The sequence below is a fragment of the Streptopelia decaocto genome (genome assembly GCF_964273445.1).
Source record: "Streptopelia decaocto genome assembly, chromosome: 9".
NCBI lineage: Eukaryota > Metazoa > Chordata > Aves > Columbiformes > Columbidae > Streptopelia > Streptopelia decaocto.
The window spans coordinates 9233797-9243952 of record NC_138664.1 but is presented as its reverse complement, the minus strand read 5'-3'; the positions used below and the strand labels follow the sequence as shown (position 1 = coordinate 9243952).

General features: G+C 39.0%; 1 pseudogene across 1 annotated transcript in view; it reads left to right on the top strand.

The window, feature by feature from the left end:
- LOC309443534 (protein FAM169B-like) overlaps positions 1–10156 on the top strand; it is a 39415-nt pseudogene that overhangs the window by 4147 nt on the left and 25112 nt on the right. The gene's annotated exons all lie outside the window — the stretch shown is intronic.

The following is a 10156-nucleotide window of genomic DNA, read 5'->3' as shown; positions in this document are numbered from 1 at the left end:
TGTACTGTTGGGCATTTCAGATGATGTCTACATTCTCCCCCTGACTTGTTCATTACTCTCAAATTGAATGTTTAAAATAGTTCTTCTTTCATCCCCTTCCTCTTCTGGAACAGATACTATTCTTTTTAGATATCGTCTGAGTTTTGGCTTCATTATTTAGTTGCATATACTTATGTTGGAAATATTTAAGGAGCAATTGGCAAGAGGCTGGGTATACACCACACTTCAAGAGCGTATTGGAGTCAGCCATTAGCTCTTCTTCTGCAAATGGTGCTTTTCAGTTTATGTGGTGCTGTAATTGAGATGCTGCAACTTGAGCTCTGTTCCTGTAACTGTTTTTCACAGGACAAGGTTGTTTACGCTTTCAGGTTTCTAAGCCCTTTTATAGTTCCTAGGCAAACCTTACTGTTGAGAAGCAGGCCAGCTGTTGACCTAGAACTTGTGGTTCCTGTCTTAAATTGAGACTTGTCGCAAGTTCTTTTTCATTTTAGAACACTGGAAGTCAGATTTGTAGGTGTTAACTGTCTAACAGCAAAACTAGGAAGGATATTCAATGAGTAACTACATATGTATGATTCTGGAGCCTGAGAAGTAGTTATCAATGAGAAACTTGTAGGTCTAGTTCAACAATTGCACAAATGAAGCCTTAAATTTCCATCTGTCTCTCCCTGCCCTCCATGAAATCCATGTTAATCAGTTTACAGGCAGGAGGTCAGCAGCCTGGAAGGTGGAACCACAAAATTCGGGTAGTGTAGAGGGTATCATGAACATGGCCCTCACTTTTAGAAAAGGTACTCAGAGCTCTGAGCCTGATCAACAACACACTCCTTCAGTAGAACTAAAATCTCATATGGAACAGGTGGAATTTTACTGAGGCTGAGGAGGGTGTGTATCTAAGAGTGGATCCTATCCTCACTTTCTATGCCACAGGTAAGGCAGGTTACTGAAACATTGCTTTCTTTAACATGAATATGTAGTTATGGTCTAGAAGGAGAGAAAACAGGAAACAAAATCCTAACTACTTCCCTCAAAGACAAAATATCATCCAAAACCCAGCAAACAAACCTGAGTCCCTTTCCATAATAGCATCGCAGTGAATACACTCCTTCCCCTGGGGGAAAGTATGAGAAAACAAACAACACAAGAGAAAGTCTAGCTGGTTTAAATTTGCGAGTGGGAGGTGTGCAGGCATTATGGATGTGAGTATGTTATAAGAACCTACATAGAACAAGCTGGTATGTATTTTCCATCTTGTGTAATGGTTGCGTACTGAGAGGCTCCCAAACACTTCTTATGGCAATTCACAGTTCTGGTGTGTTGTCTTTGCAAAATGATTGGCAGACGTCAGGTCGCACATATCTCAAGTGCTGTGTCCTGCTCAGTTACTGAGAGGTCTGGGGATGCTTAGAAATGTTGTGTTTGTAACCTTTGAAACTGCTGTCTGGTCTTTATAGTATTACTGACAACAGATGGCAAATGGCTCCGCTGATGTAATTCTTGCTAGTGTTTCATTCCTGTGAAGTTGCACAGCTTCAAAACCTCAGAAAGTGCCTCCATATTTTTTTGCGTAATGATTTCAAGCCAAACTAAATAAAAACATTTTCTATTATTCAAATTCCCATGGTGTCATGTGACATTTTTGTAATGATTGCCTTGCAGCAGTTTCAGATAAGTGCACGTTTGGTAGCAATTTAAGGCCTGTGTCCTTTAAGTAATGCTTATTAGTACGTAACAGATGCCATTTAGAAACATTATGCCTTTTAATAGGCTCTGCTTTTAGACTACATGTTCTCATTCCAGGCAGACTGTGGATCAGGCAGACTTGGAGGTATGCTGTCATTTATGCAAAGCCTAAGTCAATTTTCTGCTCTGAAGTCAAGCCATGTGTTTTTCCTTGTTTCTTCCATTCTGGTCATAGCTGCCTTGCTGTGTTTTTCCCCCCAGTCATATCTTTGGCTGATTGTCAAGCTATTACAATCAAAACCTTTTGCATTTTTAACCACCAGCAGTGGTTTCTTTTGTCCTTACAGAAGAGCCTGTGTAAACTGAATTTAAACAATCTCATCCTTACTGTCAAGGGCACAGCAAGCACAGTCAGCCCTCTGTTGCCAGCCTGTCCTTCCTTCTCTGCTGCTTTCTCCTCCCAAAAGGAGAAAAAGGGAAAAGTAGAGCCATGCTGATTTTGGAGCACCTTCAAAGGCATGTAGAATAGCTGACACAATGGCACAGAGAAACAAGAGAGATGTTTACATATTTCTTCCACTACTTGCAGCTGTTTATGAAAGCAAGTTCTGAGACAGGCTAAGAGGCTTGTCATAGCTAGTGCAGGTGATGTATTAATTTGCAGCCACATAATGAATTTAGCATAGTGGAAATTGCTGGGGGAGGGGATTTTTTTGGTTTCTTTCCTTCTTTTTCTCAAATTAATTGCTTTATTTTGAGATTAGTCTGGGTGTACAAATTGCTCCTTGCAAGTAATTTGGGGAAAGGCTGCTGGGCTTTCTTAGGCAGACTTATGCACTCTACTGGTGGGAGCAGTAGACTCGTCCGATGTAAAGCATTTGCAACTTGAATTCTGTGGTCTCTGAAACTGGTATCCCTGAAAATCTAGACAAGTGTCTCGTATTTTTATCGTCACATCATTTATTTGAGGAACATTGTCCTTTCTGACAGCAAGCCAGAGCTTTCAGGTACTCTTGGTATGCTACACATAGTTTGTGTGACATGAAGATAAGGGCCGTGTGTAGTGTGGCCTTATGTTCCCCACACCTGCTTTGAGTGATGGTAGTAATAGGAAAATGTATTTAATGCGGTACTTAAACCCCAGCCCTGGTGCCAGGTTGCGACAGTAATAATTTTAAATGCTCATTGATCTTAAAATATGTCTGCTTTCTGAAGCTGTCCTAACTGGCAGTCTGGCTGGCCTTTCCCCACGGGATGAAATCATGTTCATGCAAGACCATTTGCCAAACTCAGTTGTCATTTCCTGCCATTCCACTATTCCTTGTGTATCACAATGGGAGATATTGTCTTCCTCTTTTTCCTTAAGTTACGGGATGACTTTTGCCCAATGCATCACTCTTTCTATTGTTGTAGAGGATTGAATAAAAGCTATCTACATTTGAACTCGTGATTCATAAAAGCTCTGCTGTTGTTCACAGAATCTTTTCTGTTATTTTCCTTTCAAACCAGCCTTTTTGAATAATGAAAATACTTCAGTGTCATTTAGGGTCGCCCATTTCTTCTCTGCTTAGATTTTGAGAGTCAGGCTCTAATTTGAGGTCAGGCCTGGATTGTGAATTTATGCTGGCATAGATATTTTGGCTGTGGGTGCGATGAAGTGAGATGTACCACTGACATTGCTGTGCTGGAAAAAGCCCCTGATATGGACATAGTAATTATCGAACACTTGTATATTTTTCTTTTATATTTTATTTTGTTTAGGAGATAGACAAATAATTGAGTTGACAAATCTAGATTTTTTTTTTTCCTTATTTATGCAAGAAAATCCATACCACTGCCTTTAGTAGTTGAAGTTATTATTTTCCAGGAACGTTTCTGCCCATTTCGTGGTTGTATGGAAAACAATAAATATTAGGAACTGAGTTCTGATGTTCACAGGTTCAGAGGTATTAGCAGTAGGCCCACTGAATCAATATAATTTCCATGAGGAAAACCCGATGTGAACACGGATCTTAAAGCCTCAAATGATTACAATCCTGAATGTCCCTTTTCTTCGGGACTATATCTTCTCCGAGTTATTCTGTAAGCGCCCTCCTTCTTTTTTACATCTAAGCTCTGTGAAAAAGAGAGTTAAATGTGCAGAAGTATGAATTCCTGATATGTCATAGTTACAGCTGGTAGCACTTCCATGGTTTAACAGCATGATTCCAGTTGTTATTGATGAAGTCTGGGTTTGAGCCATAATACCTCAGCTTTTTTCAATTACATTAGGTTAGAACTTTGTGTGAAACATGCCAGTCCAGATGTGCATTCTATGTGTAATAGGACAGGGATAGCGTGTTTACACAGATGTATTTTTATTTATCTGTGAGTTTGGTGTGGCTTTATTTTTGTAAGTGTAACACTGCTAAAGATGCATTGTAGGAAAAACAGAGGTGGAACCTGTTTGCTGGAACTTTCAATTTGGTTGTGCTGACGTTAGAGGTGATAAATGCCAGTATGGGATCCTTTCAATATGCACTTGCTTTTCTAGATTTGAAGACATTTTAAGTAATGTGGTTTCATCTAAGTGTTTTTCCAAAAAGAGCTAAGTAATTAAATGCATTTTTAAATCCCTTTGCCTGTTTTTTTTCTATTTCATAAATTGCAGATTACTTTTAAGTTTTGGAAAATAACACATGACATATAGACCCAGTCGTACAAGGTTCTGAGGGCCTTCAGAGCTCATTAAAGTGAGTAGAAATTAAAGGTGTTTGTCATTTTTCAAAGTTAGCCTTGTCTAGTCTCTGCCTTTGCTCACCTATGTTCTGCTAAATAGATGTGTGTACTTAAAGCTTTTTTCCTTCCCTTTTCTGAAATCAGTAGTAAAATGTGATAGTGGGAATGGGATGGGTATTGCGATAGCATCCTGCATTTGGGATGCCTAACGTTTGGTCTGCCCTCCATCCGAGTGAGAGAATTTGCAGTAATGACATGTATAGCTACAGCTGAACTCATCTATTTAATCTGTTTGGTATCTTAATTGGCAATGGGATTAGGATTATTTATTTCCTTTCTGCCTTCATTTATTGATTCCATGGCAGAAAAGTTTTTACAGAGAGAAACTTCTTGTCTTCTGAAGTCTTTCTTGCCATTTGAATTGTGAATAGATAATTAATATATAAATGGCATTTTTGTACTGAAACATAGAAACCTGTTAACACCAGTGCATTTTTTTGTCATCCTTTATGTTCCAAAACTGATTGCTCTGTTAGTAATGGTGAAAAGCAATGCAGTGGAGAAGAACTTTGTTTTCCTTCATGCTGTACAGCACATGGTTAAGAGCTGTCTTGCCGCGTTGGACAGGTATCGTACCCCGGCGTTTGCCCACGAACTCCATTGCCACCACATGTTGTCATGCACAATTTAGAAGGGCAAAAAAATTATCCTTAGGTACCAGGCGCATATTGGGGCAGTGGCAGTCTACAGGAGAAGAGAGAACAATTTATGTTATATGAATTCTTAGTCTTTTTATGTTGTGACTTCAGAGGGACCGATAAGGAAAACGTCAGATGCTTTTGAAGCGGTAGATAAGACATGCACTTAACTGATAAGAGACAGAAGATGAAGTGATTTGTGGGGGGTCACAAAACACACCTATGTTAAGAATAAATCTTAGGAGTTCTGGTCTCAGTTGCCTGGTTTAATTACAAGAAGATTCCCTCCTAAGTATTGACATGATAGACAGTCTTTTTGTGTTGCTGCACATTATGTTTGTTTCATATTGCAAAGTGTTTTCTGATTTAAAAAAAAATGGAAAATACTTCTTGGACAAGAAAGCCCCCTCATAATAGTGTCAGAAACACTTAGAATCTGCTGAAGTTTTTTCTTTATTGTGAAATATATTGGCATGAAAATAAAGCCAACAGTAAAGCCAGTAAATGAAACCAGTACTGCTATTGCAAACATTAGAAATGGCAAAACCGAATAAATAATAATGACACTTGAAATTAAGAAATATTAGGTTCTTTTTATCTATCTTGTTTCTGCACCACTAGAACTCACACATATTTTTTGTACAAATGTACAAAGATGCACAGTCCAGATACAAATCCTGTGGTGACTGATGGCTCTTCTGTAAACATACAATTCCTAAATGGATATGTGTGGTATCATTCTCTGTGTTTGTAGAACACGAAAAAGTAGTTGTAGGATAAATGATTAATTCACTTCAGATGTAACACTTTTCATGCTTCATCTGTAGTGAGGTTGATGTATTTTCCTTTACAGTCTGGCTGCATTCTAAATTCCCTTACAGATTTCTGAAATGGGCTTTTCAACAAGTAAGTCTTCCCTGGGAGTACCAGCAATACCTTAATGCATCTTAATCAACCCAGTGGTGTGTCTAGTCTGAAAAAAGTGCATCAGCAGCTTGTTGGCTTAAGGAAACAGCATTAATAAGATACATATGAATGCAGGAATAGAAAATTCTTCAAAATTAAAGCAAATCTCTTGTTTATTAGATTGTGTATTGGGATCGTGCTCAAAAAAGACTTAAGTATGTTGGCAATGAATACCAATTTGAAACTTAAATGAGTATTTAAAATTACAGAAACAGAGTTGATTGTCCCAAGTTATAACTGATTTATTAGATAATGGCAAAATACGAAAACTAATAAATGACTAGTCTAGTGAAAAAGATCTTGAAGAATATAATAGTGATTTGAATTGCTGTAGTATTATATTAATAAGACAAGTCTGTGGTTATGTATATTCCCATTAAATTATTTCTGTTATGGCACAGCGTTTAGCTGCAGAGGATATAGAAGGATCACGAAAAAGCATTTTCAGAATATCTGATTAGACTGAAGTATGTAATTTACCTTCGGGCGTTACAGCCGTCTGTAGTTTCACTTGTGGAATTTCACATACAAGTGTGTGCGCCATGTGTTTTCTGTTGTATTGAGAATAAATTCTTTTGCCCCTGGAAAAATATTTCCTGCTTACTTTAGCTAATAGAATGAAATTCTTGCTGAATCTGTAATGATGGGGGTCTATCTCTAATCTACAAAAATTAATTTCTAGTTGAAGGTAGAATATTGTCTTCAGTTTTGTGATTGCATTTGTTATTTGTCTGCCTGATGCAGAACACAAGCATGTTTATCAGCTTTATCTGGATTCCCACATATTGATCATTTTGGATCATAACTGAAGTGAACTTTGTCTGACTTCTACTTCTCAAGAAAGATATTTGTCCACTTCACAAAACCACCGTAAAATTCAGCTCTATATTCGTGAGAAATCGGGGTGGAATAGCAGTGGGTTTAGAAAAAGCTGAATTAAGGGACCAAGACTGAAACAGGGGCCTTGGTTTATGCCTTATTGTCAGAGTTGTGCGATTTTTAGGCTGAGCTACCTATGGGTACTGGAGGGTAGCATCTCACAAAGATGACTGAGTTATCTGGGCAGGGCCTGCTTGTCTGTACAGCTGGTTTTAGCTGTAGCTTTTCACTTTAAAAATCAGATTCTTAGTGCAAATTGATGACATATCACTAGAGTGAGAGATGTGCTTACAAATCCTCGCTTGAGAATGTGGCCCAGACTGCTCCATGGAAACAAAAGAGAGGAGAAACAGAAGCAGTGTTAGTTTTTTGCTTTAAAATCCCATCTTATGCTCGAAATGGAAATATGCCCATTCACATTTCTCATTTATTTATCTCTAGATGAGACTTTTTTTTTCAGTGGAATAGTATCCACGTCCTCCTCCTTGGCCCTGAATGCCATTGACCTGTAAAAGACAAAGTCCGGTACCTGTCTGTAAACCCTTCCCTGTCGCTGCTGCCGTAGAATCCGCCCAGGTGGTGTCTTGACCTTGTTTACCAGCTTTGGCTACTGGAGATGGCAGCGAATGTCAGGAATCCCTCTGGCGCGGGAGGCCTCCCGTTCTGAATTCACCCTCCTTATGGTTTATGGTCCCTCCTCTGTGGCTGCAGCAAGGGGCCCCCTTTTTATGACTCACCCCTCTGCTCTCCCTCTCCTCCCCCGGATGGTCAGTAACCCTTTGTGCACATCGCCCATTTTAAAGAACTCGCTGGGCGTGGAGCAAATTGGCTGCCACAACGTGCTGTTTGCTGCTGCTAGGTAAGATCAAATCCGAATGAAATCCTGTAATTCAAATTAAGTTAAAAGACTGTCCTTGGAACTTGGTGTTTTTTCTGTCTCAAGATGCTGATAGGGGCCTCAGACTGAAGCACTCACAGGAGAATTGCGCTGCTTTTCTTTTAAAGCAAAGTTAACAAATAGTTTTGCAATTGATTTTGGAACATTTATAACATCCCGTTAGCCAGCAATAATTATTGTTGTAGTCAAATGCCTAATAACAATAGTTACAGTTAGGTTTTTGCGGGTTGTTTGTTTTGTTTTTTACTGTATACAAAGAAGCATAAAAGGGACATATACAGGAGGGCGAATATATTTTCTTCACTTTGTACTGTGGAAAACTGGGAAACATATTAGTTATTGTAAAAAATAAAAATATAACAAACGCTGCTGATTTTTCTCCTGCCTATGGCAGCTGAGCAGTGTTACTAGTATGTGCATGTGTGTGCAAGTTTTGGGGGGATGTTCACAAAAGCCGGGTTTAGCAAAACTGACTTCTGGAGGACACTCCAGGGTATCTGAGGTTAGACTTCTGCTCCATAGTGTCACTAGAGGAACCTCATTCTCGATCTACCCCTTTTCCCCCCCCTATCTATAGAAACTGGAACAGATTTGTTTTCTTCAAGAAGAAATTTTGTATTTCTCCTTCGAGTGCTCCTGACTCACTTGGGGGTTTTCAGAGTATTACACAGGAAAGACAAGTTAACTAGAAGTCCAAAGGAGGGTTTTTTTAGAGAACAAAAATTACTTCCATGGAAATCTGTATTAATAGAAAGTTGATTAGAAGTTTTCTCTAATGCCTCCTTATTTAATATGTGACATTATTTCATCCTTCAAATGGTCACTGTTACTTTAGAAAACGAGCATATTATATACTAGAACGTTAGTGTAACTTTGAAGGTACTTGTTGTTTTGTTCAGTGAGGAGAAAGCAAGATTGTGGTTATTAAGTTTCTTTGGTTTAACAATGGCAGGATACAGCCTGATGAGCAGCATCTCGTGAATAGTGTTGATTAGCATGGCCATTAGTTTTCTTTATGCTAAACTTCAACCTTACATGCTGCTCTTTTGCAAAGAATTAATTTACTGGTAAATTTAATTCAGTAAATTACTGAAGTTTTTAATAACCATCTTTAATTTCTTCTTTCCCTTATATGGCTTCTTTGCTCGGTGGTGTCACACGGTACGCTGGGCCAGGCTGCTGCTGGAGAAAACTGCTGCTGCTCACTACTGGCTGGGATTTTATAATGTGACTCAACTTGCCAATGTTGCAATGCTGTTTTCTCTCCCATTTTGTTACATACACTCATACTATGAAAACCATTTACAGAACATATTCTGTTCAACATTCTGAGTACACAGCTTTGCTCTCCAGCCTCAGGATGTATGCTGATTGCCGGCAAAGGGCAGGGAAATAATGTTTAAAGCATTTTAAGCAGTGCTGGGTGGTGGTGAATTATCAGTTGTAGTTTCTTACCCCTTTGCAGAGGAATCAGATACTGATTGCTGCCAGAGGGAGGGTGGTGGCTCCATGGGTGAATAGTCTGACCTGGTACAGCAAGTCCCATACTCCTGTTTTTACATGGAAAGCTATCATTTCCAATATGATACTTTTATGATTCATTGTTTCTCAATCTTAATACAGACAGTTCTTGCAATGGCCCTTGTAAAACTGTTCATTGTCTCAGCCGTTTACTTTGCACTTACTATCAGTGCTGTTATTTTGAGTGAAACTTGGGTCATGGGAGCTGCCATGTGAGAGCAAATCATGATTAAAAATGGAGGATTCAAACCTAAGATTCCACCTGTAGCAGATTTTGCCCTCAGTTTGGGCCTTCCAAGAGTGTAGCTACAGCTGCAGGTGTAGCTTGTTGATTGAAAGCCCCTTAAACTGAAATAATTCCTTCCTGTGTAGGAGACTGGCACCTTACTATTCAGACTGCTAAACCATTTCTTCTGGTGTTCCTTATCTTGAGCTGATGATGAGCCACCGATGAGTCTGGTCTGTTGTATCAGGAAGGGGTTGCTGGGTTCCTCATGAGCACCAAGCTGGACTCTGCACTTAGGCAACAGATGTATGTAATTTTTGTTTGCATACAATTAGCAAATACCTTACATGAATGCCCTTCAGCATTGAGTCACGTGGATTACAAGTTATGTTGCATAAAAGAGGATGGTTACTATTTTGGTAATCGTAACTCCTGTGTCGGTAAATATTTTAATATTTTTTTTTGCTTTTATGTCATTGTTGTGAAAGTGCCCAGTTGAAGTTACCCAAAAAAGAGAAGGAGAAAACTAATGATATACAACAGATCATGGACTGACCCATACAGGGG